General features: G+C 39.6%; 1 non-coding gene across 1 annotated transcript; it reads left to right on the top strand.

Moving 5' to 3' along the window:
- The first annotated feature begins 8,284 nt into the window (after positions 1-8,284).
- On the top strand, positions 8,285-8,359 carry Trnas-uga. Its single transcript has one exon. It is a non-coding gene; the product is annotated as a tRNA-Ser (tRNA).
- Positions 8,360-25,839: the final 17,480 nt, after the last annotated feature.

Genomic DNA, 25,839 nt, shown 5'->3' with positions numbered 1-25,839 from the left:
TTTCGTTAATTAAATAATAGTTGACTTTATGTACAAAATGGAACACTACATAATGATAAACACTGTGAAAGGTATTAGTCAATAAGCGTTTTATCTATGTACACTATCGCTCAAAAGTTTCGAATGCCCTGAAAGTATGATAAAAAGAAGCTGATTATCGGATTCAAATATGAATTAGCTATATTGTTTCCCCAGTGTCATGCTTAGTGTAACGTTTAAAATATGAATGAAATCGTTCAAAACATAAAATTTCACTGTTAAGCTGTTCAAGTTCCAATCACTGCATGCCGCTAATTTTGTGTTGTGGTTGTATGATATAATTTATATAGTGTTCATAGGACGTCAACATATCTGTAAACGCGGTTACATGTAAGAAAGGATATTGCGGCTATGGACGAGATAGTTAAGAGTGAACTTCAGTGAGTGCTCAGTGCAAACACAGATAATGGAACGAAGAAAGGAGCTGTCAACAGAAAAACGTTCAGCAATTGTGTCTTTACATACAGCCTGTCTTAATAGGCGGCAAATGACACGTCAAGAACATATTTCGTTGGTATGTATTCATTATACCATGCAGAGGCATTCGGATACTTGCCAGAATATCTACCGATCTCGAAAGAGTAGATCAAAAGTCACATCAAAACGTAATGACAAGTATATAGTAATCACAAGTAAACAGCGCCAGTTTTATCAGGAGAACTCAACTATAATAGGGAAAGACCGATGAGTGTAAGTACTGTGAAAAGACGTCTTCAGGCAGGGAACCTTGCAGGGCATATGGTGGCTACCAAACATAACTGACAACTATTAATAGGCAAAAGATGCTACGCTGGTCAAGATAACATGGAGTTAGGCAGTAAATCAGTGTAAAACGGTGCTTTTCACTGAACAGATCCAGATTTGAGCTCGTTGCCACAAAGCGACGCAAGTTTGTTCGTCGGTTGCAAAGTGAACGAATCTTACACCAATGAATATCTCCAACCTTAAAGCATGAAAGGGATTCCCTCATAGTCTGAGGATATTTTTGAGGCGGTAAGACTGGTCATATTGTACAAATAAACGGAAAAATGAAGAAACAGGATTACCACCGTATTCTACACCATCATGCAAAGCCAAGTGGAAGACGTTTGAGTGGCAAGGGATTCATCCTACAGCAAGATAAAGACCATAAACAAACGTCAAAACTGTACAAAGGGTATTTGGCACATTTAGAAAAAAGCAAGAATTGAAAACCATGGTCTGGCCGCCCCAAATTCCTGGGCCTGATCTGCTTTGGGTTCACTTGGATACAGCATTTAGGGTAAAACGGAACGCCCTATGCTTACAATGTTAAATTGAGCTAAAAGATAGGAACATTTTCTCATTTGTTATTTAGACGATACTCTTGATTTTTTCACAGAACGCAGAGATATGTTCTGCTTTTATGCTGAATTATTAATTTTGAAAAAATAATGTATAGTTTTACAGATATTTTATTTTTTGTAAATGTTAAAAAAGTTATACATTTTAACAAGTATTTTAAAATTTACATCCATGAATACAAAATAATTCCACATATCTTTCAATTCAGATATATTAGAAGGTCTTAAGGAACAACTACAGAAAATTTCATCTTTCTACTATAAATAGGCCCTGAGAAAATGTACCTTATACACAAAAAAAACTAAAGTTACGTGAAATTAGCTTCAAAGTTTTTACTTCAGTACAAGCCTGCTCCATAGCTTGTATCATCTGAATCGTCCAACAGCTTCCTCTTGATGGCTCTGCTATGCTGTCTAGCCATCTTTGAATATACTTTTATGGCATTATCTGAAGACCTCAGCCGTCCCTTGTCCAGACAAAGCATAACTGCCGCAGTTCGTAGTCCTACACAGAGCTCCAACTTCTGCAGAACTTTGGACTTTGTTATATTGCCCTAATTGAATGATGAAACAGCATTATAAACACCAAAGTCAAGTGTGTTTATACTCACAAACACAGTTTTAGGTAGTCTATTCCATATCACATGGTTCACACACTCATTTGGATTTTGAGTCCGGCCATGAAGACATTTCTTTAGTAGACTAATATCTGCGAGGTCTCGGAATATTGGTTTTATTTGATCCATTATGGCAGGTGGCAGATGATGAGGGTGACTGTATTGTTTCTTAGTTACCTTGCCTCTGTTGTACTTGCACCAACTATCGTCTCCTTTTGGACATAACCCATGTTGGGGATTCTCATTGTTTGAAGCTGTATGAAAAAACAGAGCCCAGACTGCTCTTCTCATTAATTCTGCAACTGCTGTATTCTTTCCTATTGCTAGACCATAGCACTTCTGAATAAGATCTATTGTAGCATCTGTCAGTCTATTTTTCCCATCTAAAGTTTTTCCATCGCTCAGTTTCTTGCCTTTCATGCTAGCCTTGAGCCGTCAAAGTCTTGATACCATCCTTTTCTGAACATGGCCAACACACTCCAGTTTGGAAATTTTCACATCGTTACCATAGGGTCTCAGTTCCTCAATTTCTTTGAAAGCCTTTGAGTCACCATCTCCAAGACAATTAATGTATCTAACGTTGTACCATTTTACTGAGCGTTGATAAATACTTCTTACACCAGCAACTTCCATACTACCACTTGACCGATGGTAATTTGCCATGCACTCCGCTTCATGTTTAGTTTTCATTTTCTCCTTGCATCTGCAATGCTTGGAAAGTATTGCCATATCAACTACCTTACCAGTGTCCACACTTGCAGCTGTTACTACACCATTCAGAGATGTGTGGTCTCCCTTCTGCCAGCTTCCATCGAAAGCTATGGACAAGTCTGTGCTATTATTATTTTCAACAACTGCTTGCTCAACAGCATCTTTCATGTTTTCCTGTGCCACATCTTCTACAGCAGAGCCTATTGCAATTACGTGTTTGTTAAATTTTGAAGGTGGAGGAGGGAGGTTCATCACACCACACAACATGGCACCTGCAGCCCTGCCCTTTCCTATACACCGTAATCCATAAACCAGTCTAATGTTTATATCGTATAGTTTACCTGTATCTGCAGTAACATGTGAGGAATTGAAGAAAGTAACACTGTTTGCAATAACTGCACATCAACTCTAATTCACAAACAAGTCCTACATGTTAGTTTGTTTTCAATGAAACACCACATTTTCCACATTGTTTGCAGCACACATTGGTCTCCAAAACGTCTGACAATAAAGAGACGTTAATTACCTCATATTTTGTAGTCCCAGCATTTAGTATCTTGTATTCTTCTTCAATTCCAGCTAGTTTTCTTCTTGAAGCACTTTCCGGTGTAGTGGCAGCAGCATCACTCGATGTATCACTACCAGTGTTGAGGTTAGTCGCTACTGGGACATCAGATACTGACGAAGATGAATCAGACGAATTTTTAGAACACTTTACTTTCTTGGGCCAATGTACACGATTTCTAAATACCTTCAGACTAGGTCTTGGCATGTTGAAGGAAAGAAAACTCAATGACGTCTCCACATACGACTTTCACAACAATGACATGGATGTATTGACAAAGGAAACAATACAAATGGTGCAGAATCTATTGTCAACTGTCTAGCAGTGTAGCCAATAGAAAAGCTAACTCTCTTGTGCTCAATTATATCTCTGGCAAAGCTGTCTATATTAGGTATATTTCGCGTCTCATATACAAGGTGCGGAACATCATGTGTCGAAATTATTTAAAAATAATTTTTTAAAATAGTTCTATTCACGTCATCCAAATATTTTATACATGGTATTAAACGGGAGAGTCTAAATTTTTCGAAAATGCATTTACCAAAAAATCGATTTTTTCATCGAAAAACTCATTCCGTATACCCAGTTGGATAGAGCATTTAAATCATGGCCCATTACCAACGTTCATGATCTCTGGACCAGACTGGAAGAGGAATGGCGGCACATCACCGAGAATACCCTGATGAAGTTGACGGCAAGAATACCTTATGTATGCAGAGCATTGATTAAAGCTGAAGGAAGGCTACTTTAAGTAAAGTAAAATTTAACTGCATGTATTTAGTTTCAACAAAAGATAGTTCCAAATCTGACTTATGAGTATTTCTAATATTTCTGGTTCGAATTTGCATTTTTCCCTCAAAATCACTTACGTATAAAACTTTTAAGCGATAGTGTATATGATTTGTAAATTTCTTTTTGTTAGAAAATGTAATAGCATTGAAAGTAAACTAATAATCTAGTGACAGTTTCATTATCTAAAGAATAATATCCATGAAGTGAAATTAAACTAAATGTGCAGCTTACATAACGTAACAAGTTAAATTTGACCCAAAATTTTATTAAAATTTTCAACCCGAAACCCTAAGAACCCAAAGAGATTTGTTGATGTTTACGAGCTATATAAAATTTATCCATGTTTCCAAATTAGGTTTAATACGTTTAGTGCTCTGTTAAAAGCGAATGATGTAATAGATATTGTTTAAAGGAACCTGAAGCATAATAATGAATGATTGTTAGAATTAATAACGATTCTAAGATTAGTAGGTTAATTGAAAACGTGTAACGCTTTTGACAAAGCATATATCGTAAGGAACCTACTTTGGGTTCTCAGCCCACATATACGTGGCTGACGTTGGCGCCAAGTGTTGCAGAAAGGACGGAATGAAATGAAAAGACAGCAGTCTCAGCAGGATAGTCAAGTTTAGTACGTAACTGTATCATATCTGGTGATGTTAATATTTTCTGAGTGCTAAAACTGTATATAATCGAGTGAAAGTTGGTGTAGCAGCAAGATATGTAACGTAAAAATCTACTCCAGAAATTGCGATATTCAAGTATATCGAACAGTAATCTGTGATGGAATATGTAGTCAACACAATATCAGGGAAAATGGCTAATGTTTCGATAATGGTAACAATAAATTAGTTCCATCTTGCTGGAAATATGAAGAGCCTATTGAATTATCATTCTGCAACATACAGCTATAGCAGCACGACAACTAAGGTGAACAAGGCAAGACGTTATATTAAACCTATGTTAATAGAATTATAAAGAATGTTAAATCACAAACTACATACCTACCTGTTGAATAGCTTAAGTAATTTAAAGTATCTGCCTAATTTATCATCCTAAAGTCACAAACTGAATCTTTATATCATTGTTACTGTGTTTGAACCGTTTTGAGTAAACTTAAAAGGTCAAAAGATGATATAGAAAAATTTCAGACGTGCGATAATGCAAAATAGTCGCAAGTTCATTTAAATGTAAAAGACAGCTTTGCATTTCATTTGTGTGTGCATGAAACTGACTGGTCACATTGCTAATTCACTCAACGCTTCATATATTAAGAGTACTTTCACTTCATTTTCAGTTGTCCAGTTTTCAGTAATAAGTAAGTGCATATTCAAAGACAGTAGCCATTGCTCTACATCAGAATCCCACCAGTTGGATCCATCTTGCTTGCAGTTGCAAATTTGTTAATTAACTGTAATAGTGTAAATTAATTTTAGTAACAAATAACTTCTGAAAGAATGAAGTTTCATTGCTCCTGCAGATCTGGTGACCGCAGATCGTCTTAGAATTATCTTTTTCAATGGAATTGTCGTACGCTGACACATTCATTCATTACAGTGGTGAGGATAAACCTCGAAAGTGGCTAGCGAAGTCATTATCCGGTGTAATATCCTTTGTGGTGTACCAGAATCACTACAAACCGAGCTCCTTTATTCTCATCACGCTTAAGAGAGAGGCTGGAGACAAAATTTCTACCTAAAATTGACAATATTGCGTTAGATTACACACGATCCATTCAGTAATTAATTATTTTTAGATTCAGCAAAATCAGTAACAGTTATGAAGGGTGACAAACACCCCTACTGATCAGTTCTATGCAACCTGCAACATCTTCAAAGATTATCATAGTATTCCGCTCACTATGCACGGACTATTAGTCCCACAGACGAATATGATCATCTTTTGTAGGAAATTTAATGCAGCTAAATTTGTACCAGGATACGTTCTCGCTAGAGGCAATAATTTTCTGATCACTGAAGAAAAATTAGAAAGTCCAGCGAAAACGTATCTCAATACAAAATATAACTGGCAGCGAAAAAATGAATATGAAGATCTCGAGCTTGGTATTTGAAGGCGTTGCTGGCTGCATGATACCAATCGCTTGAGACAGCTGAATCTCCTTGAATAATGAAGATTAGATGCTAACAGGTTAAGGGCTTTCCTTTTCTGGGAAGTGAGTGTGAGGTAGTCCAAGACGGTTATCTCGTGTCGATAGACGAGGCAGCGGCTGGATGGAACGCTGTACACCCTTAAAGTAGGTCTATACCACAGCTTATTTCTTTGTAGCTCTGTAGGGGTCGAAGCATTTTTTTCCAGTAGCTTGAAACATTATTCTGTAGCGTACTAAACATCGCAGAAAACAAACACAGCTAGTGCAATAACTAAATATTGTTAGTTTTGTAGTTAATAAGAAACACTTTCCCTGCTACGAAAACATTAAAAAGTTCGATTAGACACGAATCTTATGCTTCAAAAATTAAAAATCGATGACACACGGAATCAGTGGTATCGATGACATTCCACTGATTCATTCTTTGTCCAAACGACTGATGGTATTCATATATTACTACTTACGTATAGTCTGTCGTCTTGTAATGCAGTGATGTGCTCATGTATATAAGGGTTAAAACTGATTTTCTGTTTAAATATGCGTTGATGGTCTAGCTTAAAAATTACCATATTGACATCAGTGCCTTGTGCATTTACAGGTCTTGTTACAAGTTTGTTATTAACTTCTCAATTACAACATACTGTAGGTATTTTGACGTATTCCACATTCTTGAGGACGATTTAATCTGCAGAATGGTCTTAAACGTATCTCTTAATGTTATATATATATATATATATATATATATATATATATATATATATATATATATATATATATATGTCTATGACATTTTCTGCGGCCTTGAGAATCTCGACCGTGTGAATCTATGGAATGAAAAGATTGGCTATCTAAATCTAGCTACGTATTCTCTTAAATATAATAATAATAACAGAAAAGTAAGACATAATTGTACCAAGTATTTCAAGACCCAAAACACAGGTAAAAAGTAGTGATTCATTTGACTTCAGAGTCAAATATTTCATGTACAAATATGACTGATGCACGAATAGAGCAGTGAACTAAACAAGTTTGCACTGTGTCCCCCGTTTGTGTTAAGAGTTGCAGTTCCTCGACAATAAGGCAACATAGCAAGAAAGGGTTTTTGTGGGTTGGAATGGGCGGGGTATTTGTCTCTTAACAATAGTGAAGTGTACGTTCAGAAGGTAATATGAAAAGAGTCGCCATGTAATCAGAGCACTGTGTGCTGGTATTGACAATTTAGGAACAGTATCTCTGTAAACAGCAAAGTACCAGTCGACCAAGTGCGACAGATGCAAAAAATAAAAATCATCAGTCCACGAAAGCTACGAACTTGGAATACCGCAGCAGCTGTGTGACAGGTTTCGCGACGGCGTTTACATTTCGAGCCGTATCATCTGCAGCTCGTGCAACAGTTAAAAGCGGAAGATTACGATCCGCGCCATAGCGACGAAGTAGAGTTCAGTTTACGAGGGAAGGTGAATCGTCGTTACGTGAGTATGTGGAACACTGAAAATCCACGCAAAATTCTTCCCCATGAACGAGATTTGCCCAGCTATAATGTTTTCCGTGCGCACTCAGAGACGCAGTTGTATGGTCTGTTTTTCTTCTGTGCAAAGACTGTGACAGTTACCTCTTAACTGGACGTGTTGCAGTTGTGATTTTTTCCACAACTGATTGCTGAATCCGAGAAGTTCATCTTCCAACAAGAGGGAGCATCCACTCTTGGAGCATCAATGTTCGTCACTACCCACACGGCGTACTTCCGAACCGCTGGACTGGGAGTATCGGTGAAGATGATGTGCCTCTGTTGCCTTGGTCAGCCCCAGGTTGCCTGACATATCGCATTGTGACTTTAACCTTTGGAGGTCCATTAAGGACCGTGTTCGCGTACACCCCACTGCCAATTGCACTGGAACAGCTCAGAGGTCCTACCGACGCTGCTATGGTGACCATAAGCGAGATATGGCTACATAAGTTATGAAACGAACCTGACAACCTCTTGGACGTGTGTCGTGTGACCAGAGGAGCACTCCTAGAACATTTGTAGAACGCAAAACAAAAACTCGCAGGAGAGCTTCTGTAAAGTTTGGAAGGTAGGAGACGAGGTACTGGCAGAAGTAAAGCTGTGAGTACCGGGCGTGAGTCGTGCTTCGGTAGCTCAGTTGGTAGAGCACTTGCCCGTGAAAGGCAAAGGTCCCGAGTTCGAGTCTCGGTCGGGCACACAGTTTTAATCTGCCTGGAAACTCGGAAGAGTTGCGGCTATGCTCATGTATCAGTCGTATTTGAATATGGAACTCTTTGAAAAATATAGAGCTCTGAAACCGAATGAGTCATTAATAGTAGCCGTGTAGTACAACACACACAACATCAACGTGTAGTACGATAATGTAACCTATGGGAACGCTATTAGGCGGATTTCAGATTGGAAGACTGTCCCATGTACAGTCTGAGCTTTGCTTGCGGTGACGAAGGAATTTCGATACTCCCCGAGAGCCCGGCGCTCTTCCCCAGTTACGACGTCGCCTGACCTTATTGGTTTCCGATACCACACTTGCCAGCATAAGACCCGAGGTCCGTAACCCAACGAGGAAGGATAAAACGTTTCTCCCCTTGTGAGACGTATCTTCAAGTATTACGCAGCTCACAAGAAGAAGAGAAACTGTCAAATAAGTGATACAATTTTTTTTAAATTTCTGGCTATTTATCATATGCTTTCGTTGATTATCTAACGTCAAACTTCTCACGGTAATTGTCATAATTCGGTCACACTTGTTTCTGCAAACAGAAACATCTCATTGGCCTATCATTCTAGCAAAACGACGTTATGATTCTATTTGATTATGATGCCTGAATTATTGACGTTTTACGAGGGTTGGTACTTAAATAGTGACAACTATTTATTCACAACCGATACAAAAGAGATACGTGTTTGCACTGCCCTTCAAAGTAGTCACCAGCGTTGTGTAAGACCCGTTGCCAGCGATGTGGAAGGAGTAGTATACCGTTAGCAGAGCCTGTTCTGTTGATGGTGCGAATGGAGCGGTTTACTGCCTGTCGAATCTCTGGAACAGTTCTGAAGCGAATGCCACGAAGTGGTTCCTTCATCTTCGGAATCAGATAAAAGTCACATAGGGAATAAGTTCGTGGAGTATGGTGGATGATGCAGTACTTCCCAGTCCCGTCGACCGAACAGAGCAGCCACAGCTTGTGCTGGAAGCGCCCGCTCACTGTCGTGCAAAACGATGTGTGGGTTGCGCAGAAAGTGTCGCCGCCTCTTTCGCAAAGGTGATTGGAGGTGATACTCCAAAAACGAACAGTAATACTGTGCATTGACCCTCTGCCGTGGAGGAACGTAATGTATTAGGATAAGACCATCACCATCGTACACGATAATCACCGTAACTTTAGACCGCTCCATTCACACCATCAACAAAATGGTTCAAATGGCTCTGAGCACTATGAGACTCAACGGCTGTGGTCATAAGTCCCCTAGAACTTAGAACTACTTAAACCTAACTAACCTAAGGACATCACACACATCCACGCCCGAGGCAGGATTCGAACCTGCGACTGTAGCGGTCGTGCAGTTCCAGACTGTAGCGCCTTTAACCGCTCAGCCACTCCGGCCGGCACGCCATCAACAGAACAGGCTCTGCTAACGGTATACTACGCCTTCCTCCTCGCTGGCAACGGGTTCTATACAACGCTGGTGATTACTCTGAAGGCCAGTAACGGCTGCAAACATGTAACTCTTTTGTATCAATTGTGAATAAATAGTTACCACTATTTCTGTTCCAACCCTCGTACTACGACACGGCCTTCTTTACTAATCTGGTGCTATGAAGTCCTTTTTCTGGGAGATAATTCTCTTTCATTCGGCACTAAATAGCTTTAGTGAATGTGCAGATGAGATGTAGCCAAATAAACCAACACATATGAGATGAAGATTGAGAATGAAGTGTGAAACATAAAATATACAACTGTAAAACATAGTAGGAAGTAGATGTACAATTTTCGTGCAGAAGGCAGGCGTAAATTAGCAAGTAAGCATAGGTAGAAATAGATTCTTTATTACTAATGACCTATGTGAATCATATCAATGTAATCTATGAAAACAGCTGTTGTAATATTTTCTCTTAATCGCTTTACAAGACTTTAGTTGACACACGTTTAAATGTACAAAACATTTTCTTTCTGGTTGATTGATTCTTGTTATGATTGTTATTCATCTAAGTTCCTTTTCTACTTTCGCCCTATCTCCTATTTCGTTTGAGGTTTTATTTCTGTCTATAATTCTATAGGATTGGGAAGGGAAGATTGGTACAGCTGATTCATGAAAGTATAGGGGGTGTATCACGGGCCACACATGGTCAAATATCTGTTGTAATGGATAGGAGAAGTAGGTCTTTATTTAAGGACAAATCCAGACAACAGGTTCCCCTGCCTATTATCTCCAGCAGTTTAAAAAATACTGTCACAAGACAGATTTCAACACTTCAGATATCACACATACCAGATGTCACAAAGAAAAACAAACCATTGGAAAGTTTAGCATGGGGCATTTCACAGACTTAACAATCCTCCGTAAAAACATTCTATCAATAAAAAATAAAATACAACTATTAGAAGCTCCAATCTTTGATCTGCACAGTAGTTCGTGTTACTGAGCGCTCGTGTGACACACATAAATCCAACATGTAGTATTGCCATTGTAAGAAACGGTAAACTCTTACAGCAGAACTTACAAAGACTTCATCAGTAACTGGCCATGTGGCCACAAATATGGACAGGGAAAAATGTGATGTAGCTGTTAAAGATATAGGACTATCAGACCATGGAACCGTGGTGGCTGGCGCTACGGTGTTCTACTGGCATCGCTGAGATCGATATTCGGCTGGCTCGCTATCTTTGGCTGCTCCTCCCCGGCGGGTTTCCCGGGTGAACGTTTGTCGGAAGAGTCTCCGGTCGGTGTTCATCGAGCCAACTTGTGTTGAAAACAAGCCGGCGTCACTAACTGTTGTGTATGGGCCTCGCCGTGCTCGCCGTCCTTGTCTTTTGTCGCGTCGGACGTACGGTGCCAATCATGGGGCGCCTTGACGTGCAAAATTGTGGTGGGTTCATCGTCTCACGCCGAACACCTTCCCAGCTCGTAATCTGCAAGCTCCGAAATACTCTGTGCTTAACTAGGAAGATTGTTGAAACTTATTGTGGCATGGGTAACTGCCAGAGATGTTTCTGAACTTGGTTCCAAAGTGGCTATTTTAAGAAGGCTGATGTTCCTCGTGTCGTTTTTCATCAGTTGTGGAGTGTGTGTTTTAAGTGGTTTTCATACAGGTTTTACTTATTTTAGGACATATTGACCGCTTGGTGACTGGTTGCCGCTGTGTACGCGCCCAGCAGCTGTAGAGTTAATGGTTTAATCAAAATGGCTCAGAGCACTATGGGACATCTGAGGTCATCAGTCATCTAGAACTTAGAACTACTTAAACATAACTAACCTAAGGACATCACACACATCCATGCCCAAGGCAGAATTCGAACCTGTGACCGTAGCGGTCGCGCGGTGTCAGACTGTAGCGCCTAGAACCGCTCAGCCACTCTGGCCGGCAATGGCTTAATTATTTGTCACGGCAGGCTTCGGTATGTTCATTTAATGTTGAAAGAGCCTGAAGACAACTGCAAGTGATCTCTATGTTACCTGTTAATTTACTGGGACATGGGTACTGTTAGAGTATTGCTCCGTAAGAATTTGGGGGCATGCTTATTATATATTCCAGTGTGGCTGTGATTTAGCCTTGTTTTCATTGCAATCTATTTGTGCTGCAGGCCATTTGTTAAGCCTGCTCGTTTCCTGGCGTCGATGCGGTTATGGATTCTTGTCAGGAACTCGCATTGCGAGTCCGGTCGGCCTATATGTAAATATATACCGCCTGCTTGTGAGCCTGTGCACAAGCCGTGGGGAGTGAATGCTTGTATTGCCTGCCAGCCGTAGCGTTATTGCTTCCAAATACTGCTGTGGACCTTAACGCTGTTCTCTAAAGTTAAGTGAGGCAACCTTGTTAATATTTGCGTTTCTGTAAGTTGTTTTACTGGTTATTACTAGCCATTCTTAATGAACACTTATCTTAATCATCTGTGTATCTTTAATGAATATGCAACTAGTTATTTTTCCTGTGTGCTAGTTTTCCGACCTTGGTTGGCCAACTTTACAAATGTCCGAATTGAAGTTTATAATAAATTCTGTCTTGAGTCAAATTAAAACTGTAAAGCAATCACAAGCTTGTCATCATCAGTGATCCCGGGCTTCCTATGTTCTTTAAATGATGTGGTGAGATTGTAATTTTGATTTTATAAAGAATTGTGTAGTACCACAGTTCAACAATGTATGTCGAATGACAACAGCACAATCAGGCACCGAATCATTCCCTAAACAACAAGCCTACAAATGACATCTAACGGAAATCAAAATAACAGATTTTTCAAAAAAAAGGTGGTACGAAGTGTATAAGGAAACCAGTGTGAATAAGAAATTCTCTATTTTCGATATTATTTAAATTGAACTAGCAATAGGAATTTCCTAAAGTATGCATATCTGTAGCACCATCACACAAAAACAGGTGGATGACAGCAGGTATTAAGAAGTCTTCCCAAACACTAAAATACCTCAGTTCCATGAAAAAGGGGCGCCAGAGATCTTAAATTCTTATCATAGGTACAAAAAGATCTATAGGAAGGTGCTGTCTGCTGCAAAAAAGACATTTAATGACAAAATAATATAATAAAAGCAAAGCAGTCTGGGATGTTAAAAAAACGGAAAAACGCAGAATAACATTCTGCTAAGTGAGGCGGATAAGGTAATAAATGATCCACAACACTTAGCAAACTATGTAAATGAGCATTTTTCAAGTATTACAGAGAAGTTACGCCTAAAATTCACCAAAACAAATATAACACCTGTAATTAATGTTGCACTAAAAGCAATGATGTTACTCCCAACCGCAGAAAATGAAGTCAATAAAACTGTTCAAAAACTAAAGAAATGAAAAGTCAGTATCTTTAGATAAAGTACCAATGTGTCTGCTAAAAACAATGCACAGAGTTTATACTTGGCCCCTTAACAAATAGAGTAAATGAATCCTTCAAATCAGGGACATTTCAAGAGCAGTTAAAACGAGCAAGAGTTGTACCTTTGCTTAAGAAAGGTAAAGCAGAAGACATAGGAAATTACCAGCCCATTTCCCTGCAGTCACCATTCTCCAAAATAATAGCTGTTATGAAAGACAGATTAATGAATTACCTAAATAAATAAAATCTTATAAGCGAATCACATGTTGGTTTCCAAAGTGGCAAAAGTACGGAATAAGCCATAGTAGAATTCACAAAAGTTATACTCGATGCTCTCAATAAAAATGAGTGTGTCACAGGCATATTTTGGGATCTTTCTACGGCCTTTGATGCAGTCGACAACAAGATTCTATTAAATAAATTAGAAACATTAGGAACAAGAGGGTTAGCTAACGACTGGTTTCGATCATGCCTAGCAGATAGGATACAAAGAGTAGAGATAACACATACTTCAAAAAGATCCCAACATTTAGTAAAACACACATCAGAATCTAAATACATAAATATAGGCGTTCCACAAGCTAGCATGTAAGGAAGAATACCATCCCTGATCTACATCAATGGCTTTCCCAGTAGTGTTACTTATGATGAAAAAATTCTCTTCGCTGATGATAGCAATGTTATAGTCACTGAGAAAACAAGAGGACTTCTAGCAGAGAAAGCAAATGAAACTCTCAAGGAAGTTACAATTGGTCAATAAGCAATAAAGTAACAATGAACATAAAGAAAATTAATGCCATGAATTCCAGGTTGAAGATGGAAAATGACAATGTTAAATTAAATATAGATGGCACCTCTATAGGCTGTGTAACAAATGAAAAATTTCTAGGAATGAATATTGATTCTCAGTTGAAGTAGTGTGAACACACAAAGATACTGGCAGACAGAATTTTATCAGTGTGTTATGTCCTTAGAATCCCATCATCAGTGTGTAACATGCAGTGTCTTCTAGTTACATACTATTCATATGTACACTCAGTTCTTAGCTATGACATTCTGTTTTGGGGAACAAATGCACAAAATTAGACGCCATTTTGAAACTCCAGAAAAGAGCCATGAGAATAATGACCAAAAGTAGCAGTCGAGCTCATTGTAAAGATCTGTAAAAAAAAACACTGGGGGTTTTAACTGTTCCGTGTGAATACATTTACCAGTCAGCTGTACACATCAAAATAACATTGGCAATTACTGCACAAACATCTCTGTCCATGACCATGGAACAAGAGCTGGACTCAAATTACATTTATCAAGAAAAAACAAACATGAAACTCAAACAGCATTTTCTACCAAGGAATAAAACTGTACAATAAATTACCAATGATATTAAAGAAATTGCAAAAATTAACTTATTTAAAAAGGCAGCTAAAAAGTACTTGTTATGCAATACCTTTTATGCATTGAAGGATTACTTAGATAAGACAGACTATGGGTTTGGTAAAAAGAAGTTATACAAATAAATAATAACATTGAATATAAAACATGGATGTAACACCTTCATACTATGATTTTTCCTTCGTTTTTCCTTTTCTATAAATAGTTACCCCCAAGCTATGTATAGCACAACGCTAACACCTTTTTCTCTTTCTGGGCTCAACATCTCACTCATTATAGAGGGATAGTGACTCAGTTTTAGAGGATAGTAAATGGGAAGTAGAGGTACAGAACATGGCCCAGTGATCACCTGTGTGCGTGTGTGTGTGTGTGCGTGTGCGTGTGTGTGTGTGTGTGTGTGTGTGTGTGTGTGTGTGTGTGTGTGTAGTGAGTAAAGTGCTACAATACAATGTGTGTGTGCAGTGACTGATAGTGAGATATGAGTGAACAGTGTGGCACTACATTAATATGTTATTTGGGAAAAATAGTATTATGTACTATATAATGATTGTCTCTAACTAGAAGTCTGTAAATACGTATGTATACGAATTAGCTTATTTTAAATTGGTCTAAACTTGTAAATAGTTTGACATGTCCTATATCCTTGTAAAAAGACATCTACAGATGAATAAAGCTACTACTACTAGTATACGTATTTTCCCGATTCATTCAGCGGGTCAGCTGCACAAGGACGTGTTAAAACCCGGGAAAACCGCCTGTCATTCATCGGTCAGTTTGTTATTCTTATTAACTTTCATCAGTTTCGTATCACGATGTAACGAAAAGCTTACATCTGCTTTAAGTCCATGCCTTGTACAGATGGTTCATCTTAGTTTACCACATAACGTCTCTCCACAGAAATGAAATTGAAGGTTTGTCTCTACCAGTCTTGGTGGTATGTTTTGGAAACAGACTTTGCACTGTTGTTTAGGAGATAAGTATAAAAAACTTAATCCAGTGTTAGTTAGTTACATGTCCCATAGGACATTTGAACGATTGTTTATCCAAATGAAGTGGAAGGAGTTAGTTTACGTGATGCGTATGAATGCTCAGTGTTAACATTAATGAACACATCATTACTTTAGTCTTACTCATCCAGTAACATGTAAAAACAAGTTTTTTTATTTGCTACCAGTTTTTAAGTAGAAATTCGTCAATGAAGTAGGAGTTTTCTGGGAAAAATCATTTTATGTTAGATTTAAAACTTGCTAGTCTCTCTGAGACTTCATATTATTGGCTAATGGTCAAATATTTTTGTCGCTGCATATTGAACTTGTTTCCTGGCTCCTGACATCTTTAATAACGGCAATAAAGATCATTTCCCCACTAGTGTTGTAGATCATTTCAGCTGTTTCTAGGCCTTGAAACATTAACAGATAATTGATAATGAAATTTACGATATGTTATCTCGTACGAAACCTGGCTGATTAAATTCCTGGGAAAGCAAGTAGAATTAGGGTGGCTACATCTAAACATCATTTTCATTACTTACCATTGTTCAGTCAGTGAAGACATGCAAGTGTCATTAGTAGTACCAAGGATTCGCATTATTTTTGGAGTGAGACGTTTCAAAGCACTTGAAAAGGACATTACATGCTAATACAAAGTACGAGAGGAAATGAGATCTCCATCAGAAGTATCATCAGCAGATTCCTAGACTCGCGATGTTTTAGGGGGTGTAAAGGTGTAGAACATTTCAAAAAGAAATTACTTGCTCATAAAACGTATGAAGAGATATCCCTGGCTAAACATTTAAGCAAACTCGCACATAGGTGAAAATAAAATTCTTGTTCTTAGTAAGCCCTAGTAGAGCCGAGTAACTCACGATATGTCACCAAACTCAGATGCAGAATTTTGTTTGTAAATATTTCTCTGTGTTGATTCAAAGTATTCTTTTAGCAAAGCGCCAGAAAGAAAAACAAAAGAAAAGAAACAGTTGCAACGAAAACACACATTAGCAGGAGAGTCACGTGTCAGGATCTCTGCTGTTCGCGGGCAGCAGGTACGGAGGGTGCACAAAGCGGTGGCCAGCCTCCGCAGAAGCCGTGTTTGCGCCCACTAATGGACCTGAGTGCTGGCCGCCGCCCCCGTAGACACCTGCCCCCTACCCCCAAAGCCTCTCAGGTTGCCACCTCGCAGTCCTCTACCCTCAATCGTAGCCTTAGCGATTTCCATTTCCTCTCATAGGCTAATCTGAGCAATGTGTAAGTGCCATCCAGATCTCTAACGATTCAGTAAAGTTAATGTTCTACGTGTTATAAATTAAGTCTTACTTTCTTGGAATCCTAAAGAATTCTGCGATAGGCCAGGACGTTATCATCATCATCATCATCATCATCATTTAAGACTGATTATGCCTTCAGCGTTCAGTCTGGAGAATAGCCCCCGTTATAAAATTTCTCCATGATCCCCTATTCGGTGCTAACATTGGTGCTATAACACTCCTGCCTGCTACTGCTACACAATAATCTCGAAACTGGAGGCAGTTTGCAAACAGAATTATTTTGTTAGAGTAATAATGGTACAAAGCAACAGAACAATGTTACCCTCTGAGAGGAATTTTGCTAGGTTGACCGTGTTGTACCTAACGGAGGTGGCTTATCGGAAATTAAAGTCAGAATTACGTAAATATTTGAACAGTAAAAAACAAAATTTTGCCTATATGCACTGTTCAACGGATAAAGAAAACGGTCGCCAGCCGAACTAGGCAAGAGAATGATTAACATTCTCGTTCAAGAAAATAGTTATTAGTACCTTTAATGGATAAACACAACCTATACTTTGTCACACGCGAGTGCAGTGAACTCTGACACATACATATGTTTACAGAAAGATTGAATCTAATAGTTAGAGCAGCACAAATTATTTGCTAAATTATAACAGATACCGAAACACACTATTACTTTCAGGGCTTACACAAACTGAATGGTCTTTATAATGTTATTATTACCATTCATTGCAGAATAATTAATTGGATACAGGTTAAGTCTCTCTCAGTTAAATACTTTACTATCATTTGAATAAAGAAATTATGGTTTTCATAATTAATGGTCTTTCCGTTACTTGTTACCGAGCATTAACACAATAGACAAACTGTGGATCCTGTTATACTATTAATATGTACTTCTAATACACAAGAGAGACAGACACTTAGTAAACATTAGTATATAACGTTTCACAACTGCAGGTTTCCACTTTTACTACAGTGAGACACAGAATTAATATATATGTAAGATACTGACTCACCTTCCACGATTTACAACAGGCAGTAATGTGATCATTTACTAAGCAACACTTTATAAGCCTCAATCTTAAGAACTTTTAATTTTGAAGTTGGCAACAACACATTAATAAGCAGTTTTACTAGGAAAATTATTTTCAGCAAGCCACATTAACTTTAACTTTCTTTTTACTCTGTTCAAGAGGCATCAATTAGCAAAACACTGGGCATTCTTTCAGTAAGGACACTCGGATATCACTTTAGTTCAAACGGAGAAGAACCAGAGAGGTGTTATGATGAGGAGAAACATCAAGGTAGGTACATAAATTCAGATATAAATTACCTTATTCTTGAGCACACTAACACATCCATTAAGCTGATCCTTCACTGTGCATCATTGTAGTATTCTGATGCAATGATTGCGCAATGTGGTGGCAACTGCATGTTGGTAGATGGAATTGCAGGTAGAATTCCTGAACTCCGTCATCTCTTGGTGGCGATGATAGATACAAATTACAGAATAGATCCAGCTATTTTTCCATCCATCCGAGGCATTGGAAAGTAGCAGAAAAAGCCTCTCTCGGAACCAGCACAACATGCATCTTTTTCACGGCAGTGCACAGTTTGGTAGCTCATCCCCGACTCGTAGCTCGTCCCCAACTCGTAGCTCGTCCCCGACTGACTCTTATTCCACCTTTTCTATCTAGGCCAACCACAATTTGCGCGCGCTACACAGTTCCGTTCCCGACGGGAATTACAACATCTTTTGCACACAGAATAACTAAGAATCCTAAGTGAAGGTCAGCAGTTTACATAACAGCAACCAAACACATTAAATAAAACAGAACATTTGCACATATTAATATTTCTACCAAAAATTATTCACACAAAATTACAATTATATACAGTAAGTTTTCTTCCCTCCAAATGGGACAAAGAATTTAAATGACAGATACACTACTTTGCATAGAACCAAACCATGACGTCAAAGTTTTTACAAAGAAAGGAGCATACAATTTTGTGTTATCGATTCAAACAAACACGTTTACAGAAGCTTAACGATGTATATTAAATGAAACAAAAGCAAAATAAACCAGTAGAGCATTAGTGCTATGGTGTTACAGTGCCTCTTCTGATGTGAAACCTATTACTTCAAAATCATTCTTAATCGAATCCATGTACCTTCTCCTTGATCTGCCCCGACTCCTCCTACCCTCTACTGCTGAACCCATGAGTCTGTTGGGTAACCTTGCTTCTCCCATGCGTGTAACATGACCCCACCATCTAAGCCTGTTCGCCCTGACTGCTACATCTATAGAGTTCATTCCTAGTTTTTCTTTGATTTCCTCATTGTGGACACCCTCCTGCCATTGTTCCCATCTACTAGTACCTGCAATCATCCTAGCTACTTTCATATCCGTAACCTCAATCTTGTTGATAAGGTAACCTGAATCCACCCAGCTTTCGCTCCCATGCAACAAAGTTGGTCGAAAGATTGAACGGTGCACAGATAGCTTAGTCTTGGTACTGACTTCCTTCTTGCAGAAGAGAGTAGATCGTAGCTGAGCGCTCACTGCATTATCTTTGCTACACCTCGCTTCCAGTTCTTTCACTATGTTGCCATCCTGTGAGAATATGCATCCTAAGTACTTGAAACCATCTACCTGTTCTTTGTTCCTCCTATTTGGCACTCAATCCGTTTATATTTCTTTCCCACTGAGATTAATTTCGTTTTGGAGATGCTAATCTTCATACCATAGTCCTTACATTTCTGATCTAGCTCTGAAATATTACTTTGCAAACTTTCAATCGAATCTGCCATCACAACTAAGTCATCCGCATATGCAAGTCTGCTTATTTTGTGTTCACATATCTTAATCTCATCCAGCCAGTCTATTGTTTTCAACATACGATCCATAAATAATATGAACAACAGTGGAGACAGGTTGCGGCCTTGTCTTACCCTGAAACTACTCTGAACCATGAACTCAGTTTACCGTCAACTCTAACTGCTGCCTGACTATCCATGTAAAGACCTTTAATTGCTTGCAAAAGTTGGTCCTGAAAACCTCTAAAAGGCCTAAACCCACACTGATTTTCATCCAATTGGTCCTCAACTAATACTCGCACTTTCCTTTCAACAACACCTGAGAAGATTTTACCCACAACGCTGATTAAAGAGATACCTCTGTAGTTGTTACAATCTTTTCTGTTTCCATGTTTAAAGATTGGTGTGATTACTGCTTTTGTCCAGTCTGATGGAACCTGTCCCGACTCCTAGGCCATTTCAATTATCCTGTGTAGCCATTTAAGACCTGACATTCCACTGTATTTGATGAGTTCCGACTTAATTTCATCCACCACAGCTCCTTTGTCGCACTGCAATCTATTGACCATTTTCTCCACTTCCTCAAATGTGATCCTATTTCCGTCATCATTCCCATCCCATTCTACCTCGAAATCTGAAACATTACTGATCGTATTTTCACTTACATTGAGCAGCTCTTCAAAATATTCCCTCCATCTGCCCAAGGCATCCACAGGATTCACCAGCAGTATTCCTGACCTGTCCAAAATACTTGTCATTTCCTTCTTACCTTCCTTTCGAAGACTGCTAATTACACTCCAGAATGGTTTTCCAGCAGCTTGACCTATAGTCTCCAACCTGTTTCCAAAGTCTTCCCAAGATTTCTTCTTGGATGCTGCAATTATCTGTTTGGTTTTGTTTCTTTCTTCAACATAACTTTCTCTGTCTACCTGAGTTCTAGTATGTAGCCATTTTTGATACGCCTTCTTTTTCCTTTTACAGGCTGCCATGACTGTGTCATTTCACCAAGCTGTTTGCTTCATCCTAATTTTACACACTACTGTTCCAAGACATTCTTTTGCCACTTCTAGTACTATGTCCCTGTAGCTTGTCCATTCCTTTTCCAATGACTGTAATTGACTACATTCAACTAACTTGTTTCTTTCTGAGATCGCTGTTCTGTACTTGTGCCTGCTTTCCTTATCCTGAAATTTCTCCACTCTTATCCTCCTACATATCGACCTGACCTCCTGCACTTTCGGCCTCACAATCCCAATTTCACTGCTGATTAAATAATGATCATTGTCATCAAAGAATCCCCTGAATACACGTGTGTCCCTCACAGCCTTCCTGAATTCCTGATCTGTTATTATATAGTCAATGACAGATCTGGTTCCCCTGCCTTCCCAAGTATACCGGTGAATGTTCTTATGTTTAAGAAAGGAGTTTGTGATTACTAAGCCCATACTGGCACAGAAATCCAAGAGTTGTTTCCCGTTCCTGTTGGCCTCCATATCCTCTCCAAATTTACCCATAACCTTTTCATACCCTTCTGTTCGATTTCCAATCCTGGCATTAAAATCACCCATGAGCAGAACATTAAATTAAGTAAAATAGCAATTACATCAATTCATCAATATCTACTGACATGACAGCGAAGGGGCATCCTTGCATTAAATCTTAATTCTCCTTGGGGCACAGAACGCGTCACAGTCGAGTTCCAACTCGAGCTTTCGAGGATTGTCACCATCATCTTCGTCAGAAGACATTTACCGGTTGTGTTCGTGTTTGTCACTGTAAACTCATTTGTTATGGGACACACTGTTTCTTCATAAAGACCCAAACATGTTTCAGCACATTTGTGCTGCTCTTAGTTTTTTTATTTAAATCTGTGAAACACGAACATGTTTGGAGCGATAATTAATCGTCAAAAATTAAGCCTAAATCATTAATTATCGCTTAAAAGACGTTCACATTTTTCTGATTTAAATAAATAAAACCCACTGACGGTGGTACAAAGGTGCTGAAACATATTTGGGTCAATAGAAAAAAGACTGTGTTTTGCATGATAGGCGTTCCTTATATTCAAATATTTTTATCTGGAAACACACCCAATTCAAGAGCAGCAAAACCAAATTTGCTATTTCTATTGGCATAGAGACATCATCTGAAGTATAGAAATCTTTAAAAATTAAACGGTGGCTGAAGCGTAAATAAACTTCTTCGAAATTAGGAACATCCTTTCGCGTGTATTGCCTTACTGGGAATAGGTAATAAAAGACCACATTTAATCAGGCGTGGTATACATATCATTTACTGCCTGGAAAGACTCAATATGGGAGTAAGAAACACAACCACTCATCTGAAGAGGAATGGGGATGAAAAAGAGAGGTAGCCCACGAAGCAAGAATATCCATGGCTTTAGTCACCCATTATGTCAGAAGGAGAGCACTTAGAGGCTAGCAACAAACTTTGCACTTAATTTCAAACCTTTCCCAAACATTTTCTCCCTGACGACCCACATAAAATTATAAAAGGAAAAGAATTATTGCTTCCTACATTTTCGCTGTTGCTGCAGTAAAACGGCAATATGAACCATGACGTTATAATTTATTACTTCCTTACTACCAGCTGTATTCGTGACACACTTTGCAAATAGTATTGACTAATACCATTTAATATATCAGAAAACTTACGTCATTGTACGACACTCAGTTTCGGTGGTATGAGGCATAAACAGTGAGACGCATGAAAAAACTACTGCATGTAGTATATTCTTTTAATTTACTACTGTTTTGCTACTAATTCTATTCACAACACATTTCCTATACAGGATCCACATATGTCACTAAAAGTGCTTAGACAAATATATCACTGTACAAAAAATAGTTCACGAGATACGACGTCGTAAACGCTGACATGCATGACGAAGTGCGGCATCATCAATGGCTTTTTAATTTATTATTTCTTTGTTACCAATTCTGTTTTTAACTCCAGAAGATACCTAATCATAATCACTGATCTACGGGAAAATGAAACTGCAGGCTGAAGTTCGCTAGAAACACAAGTGAAAGATGTGTACACAGCGAGTGATATGTATTAAATATGTGTGACAAATATTTGAGGGATATAGGCAGGCAAAGCCTCGGGCAGAATGCTCATCTTACACCCCTAGAATGATTTCGATCAAATTTGGTGAACATACTGGTTGTAGTCTAGTAATAAATACAATAGGGTTAAGAATCACCATCCTCCTACTGGGATGAGTGTGATAAAGTGGAAAGAGGTGGTGCAGAAGGGGAAGAAATGGACAGAGATAGTGGAAGGACAGAATGAGAGAGGCTAAGATGGACAGAGGACAGGAAAGAGGAGGTGGATAGGGACAGGGGAAAAGAAAAGATAGCAGGAAGACAGGGAAGGAGGAGATGAACAGACAGAGGGGGAGGGGAAAATGGATGGAGAAGGGAAGAGGTGGTGGTGTACTGATAGAGATGGATGCAGAAAGGAAAGGAGTGGAGCTGTACAGAGAGGAGGGGAAGGGGAGATGGACAGAGAGAGGTGGAAGAGGAGACTGACAAAGAGAGGGGGACAAAGAGATGGAACTAGAGTGGGAAGCAGGAGACGAACAGAGGGGAGGAGGAGATTGAGAACAAGTGGAGGGAGAAGGAAAGAGAGAGGGTCAGAAGGAGACAGATACTGAGTGTGAGCTGGAGGAGGTGCACATACAAGGGGATGGTGGAGATGGATAGAGGGAGGGAGAAGGAAAGATGGATTAAGAAGACTCCGTTAATATAAAAATATAAAATAATCAACGAACTCGTGGGTAACAAAGTAAACATAAAAGTAACATAAATTTACAATGTTAACATCTTTTGCACTTTAACTTCCTATGATGTGACATAATTATGACTGTAATCAACATATATTATAAAAATGTGTGCATGTATAAATGATTCACATTTCCCATCCAAATCGCCAACCGATTTCTATCAAACTCGATACACATTCCACTTGCAGTTTGGAAACAACAACCGTTATGGGCTAAGAGTCACCTACCTATGAAATGGTTTGGGGGGGGGGGGGGGGCGGTTGAAGCAAAAAACCAGTGTAGCGAGTGATGGGAGAATACCCAGACTTCAGTCATCCAGTATTTGAGAATGAGAGTACTTAGTTACTTGAAACTAGCTTTGCTGTTAATATCAAACCATTACGATGCTTTTTCTCGCTGACAACCTCCACAAAATGATTAAAAGGAAAAAAGTTTTTGGCTTACTGTATTTTCGCAGTTCACACAGCAAAACCGTCGCATGAAGCATGACTTTTTAGTTTAATACTTCTTTACTACTGATGGTATTTGTGAAACATTTTCCATGCAGTAATCACTTACACCACAGAAAATACCACATAAATTGTGTCATTGCGTGTCAGACAGTTAAGGAGATATGGCGTTATACATCCTAAGATGCGTGAAAAGTTGCCGCATCATGCAAGACTACTTATTCTTCTTCTGCTTCTGATTAGGTTTGCCCTGTTTGTCTGCCTAATTCCTTGGATGTACTGGATACATTGCTGTCGCATCTTTTAGATGGTTGTCTGGGTAGTTTCCTAGTCAGGATGAGTCCATCCTTTTCAATTGATCTGTTGCATTATCGACACATTTGTTCTTTTGTCTCTATGGTTACTCCTTTGATCTGTCTTGGTAGCTTCATTATCACTGCCGTCTTTTTTGTTTCTACTCTAATCTGTTGCATATGTCAAAACGATGCAAAAGTAGTTTGATATATTTTTATTTCCCCTTCAGCTGTAATAAATTTGTTTCTCCACACCGTATTTTGCAGACATCCAGTTACCCTTACTGCCTCTGTCACTTGATTTTTCACTTACGTGGCTAAGAATTAATAGCTTGCGATAACAGCCCCTAGATAGTTAAATCTCTTCACTTATTCAATTGACACATCATCTACTTCTAATTCACACCATACAGTCGCTTTTAGTTGTACTTGTGTAAGCATGTACTTATGTATGTATGTATTACTGGGGACCTAGAAACGATGGAGGCTTCGTCCCACCATAGCCCTCGGTGGTTCACAACCCCACAACAGCCCCCCTGCGGGTCCGGGGTAAGAATAGGCCTGAGGTATTCCTGCCTGTCGTAAGAGGCGACTAAAAGGAGTTTCAGCCGTTTCGGCCTTCCATGTAATGGTCCCCCTTGGGGTTTGACCTCCATTTTTCAAAATTCTACAGAAGTACGAGCCTTTTGGGGAAGGACACCTTACGAGGTGTATCACTGGTCCTTGTGCACTAAAACCTTGGCACTCAGCATTGTAATGGCGTTGTAACCATACCCACTATTCAACAAATTGGGCCTAAACGCCTGATGGGTTGTAAAAGTTACGCCCATAGTGCGTCCCCATCTGCACCTACGATCATGCTGGACTTTCCATGGCACCCGAAATCCAGCACGGTAGCCAGCCCGTTGTGGTGGGGTCGTCATGTACCCTCTAGGTTGTAGCCCCCTGACAACACAGGGATCGTACTGCTGATACCTGAGCTGCACCCTCCCCACGTCGGCCAAGGAGTAGATGCCCGTCTCCTTGGGGCATCAGGACTCCCGGCAACGGTCATCCTGCCAGGTGGCCCTTGCTGAGGCTGGGTGGCGCCCGTGGGAGAGCCCCTGGTCGGAGTGGGTGGTATCAGGGCGGACGTTTCGCAGATGAAACGTCGCTCTGTGCCCAAGTCTTTCAAAAAGAAAAGTTCTGTCTCTGGTTCTGGTTCTCCTGCCCTTTCCCCCTTGGTCACTCCCTGGGAGGAAGGACAGGCCCGCCGGCTTGGGGCGAAGTACTTCCCCCGGTATTTGGTCTGTTCTCGGACCGATGGGGGGACGTTCGCCACCTACAAGCCCATGTTCTTTGTTCAGCACATCGAGGACATCTTCGGGGGAATAGAGGCTCTCAGCAAAGTGCGTTCAGGGTCTGTTCTTATCAAGACCACCTCCGCCACGCAGTCGGCGGCGCTCCAGGCGTGCAACTGACTAGGGGACATCCCAGTGTCTATTGTCCTGCATCTGGCACTGATTAGGACGCAGGGGGTTATTTTTCTTCAGGACCTCCTGCTGCAATCTGATGAGGAGCTCAGGGCCAATTTGGAGCGCCGAGGCGTGCATTTCGTCCGGCGGGTC

Source organism: Schistocerca americana, chromosome 3 (genome assembly GCF_021461395.2).
Source record: "Schistocerca americana isolate TAMUIC-IGC-003095 chromosome 3, iqSchAmer2.1, whole genome shotgun sequence".
In the NCBI taxonomy this organism is placed as follows: Eukaryota; Metazoa; Arthropoda; class Insecta; order Orthoptera; family Acrididae; genus Schistocerca; species Schistocerca americana.
Note: the sequence above shows the minus strand (reverse complement) of the source record. Positions and strands in the feature narration are given on the sequence as shown.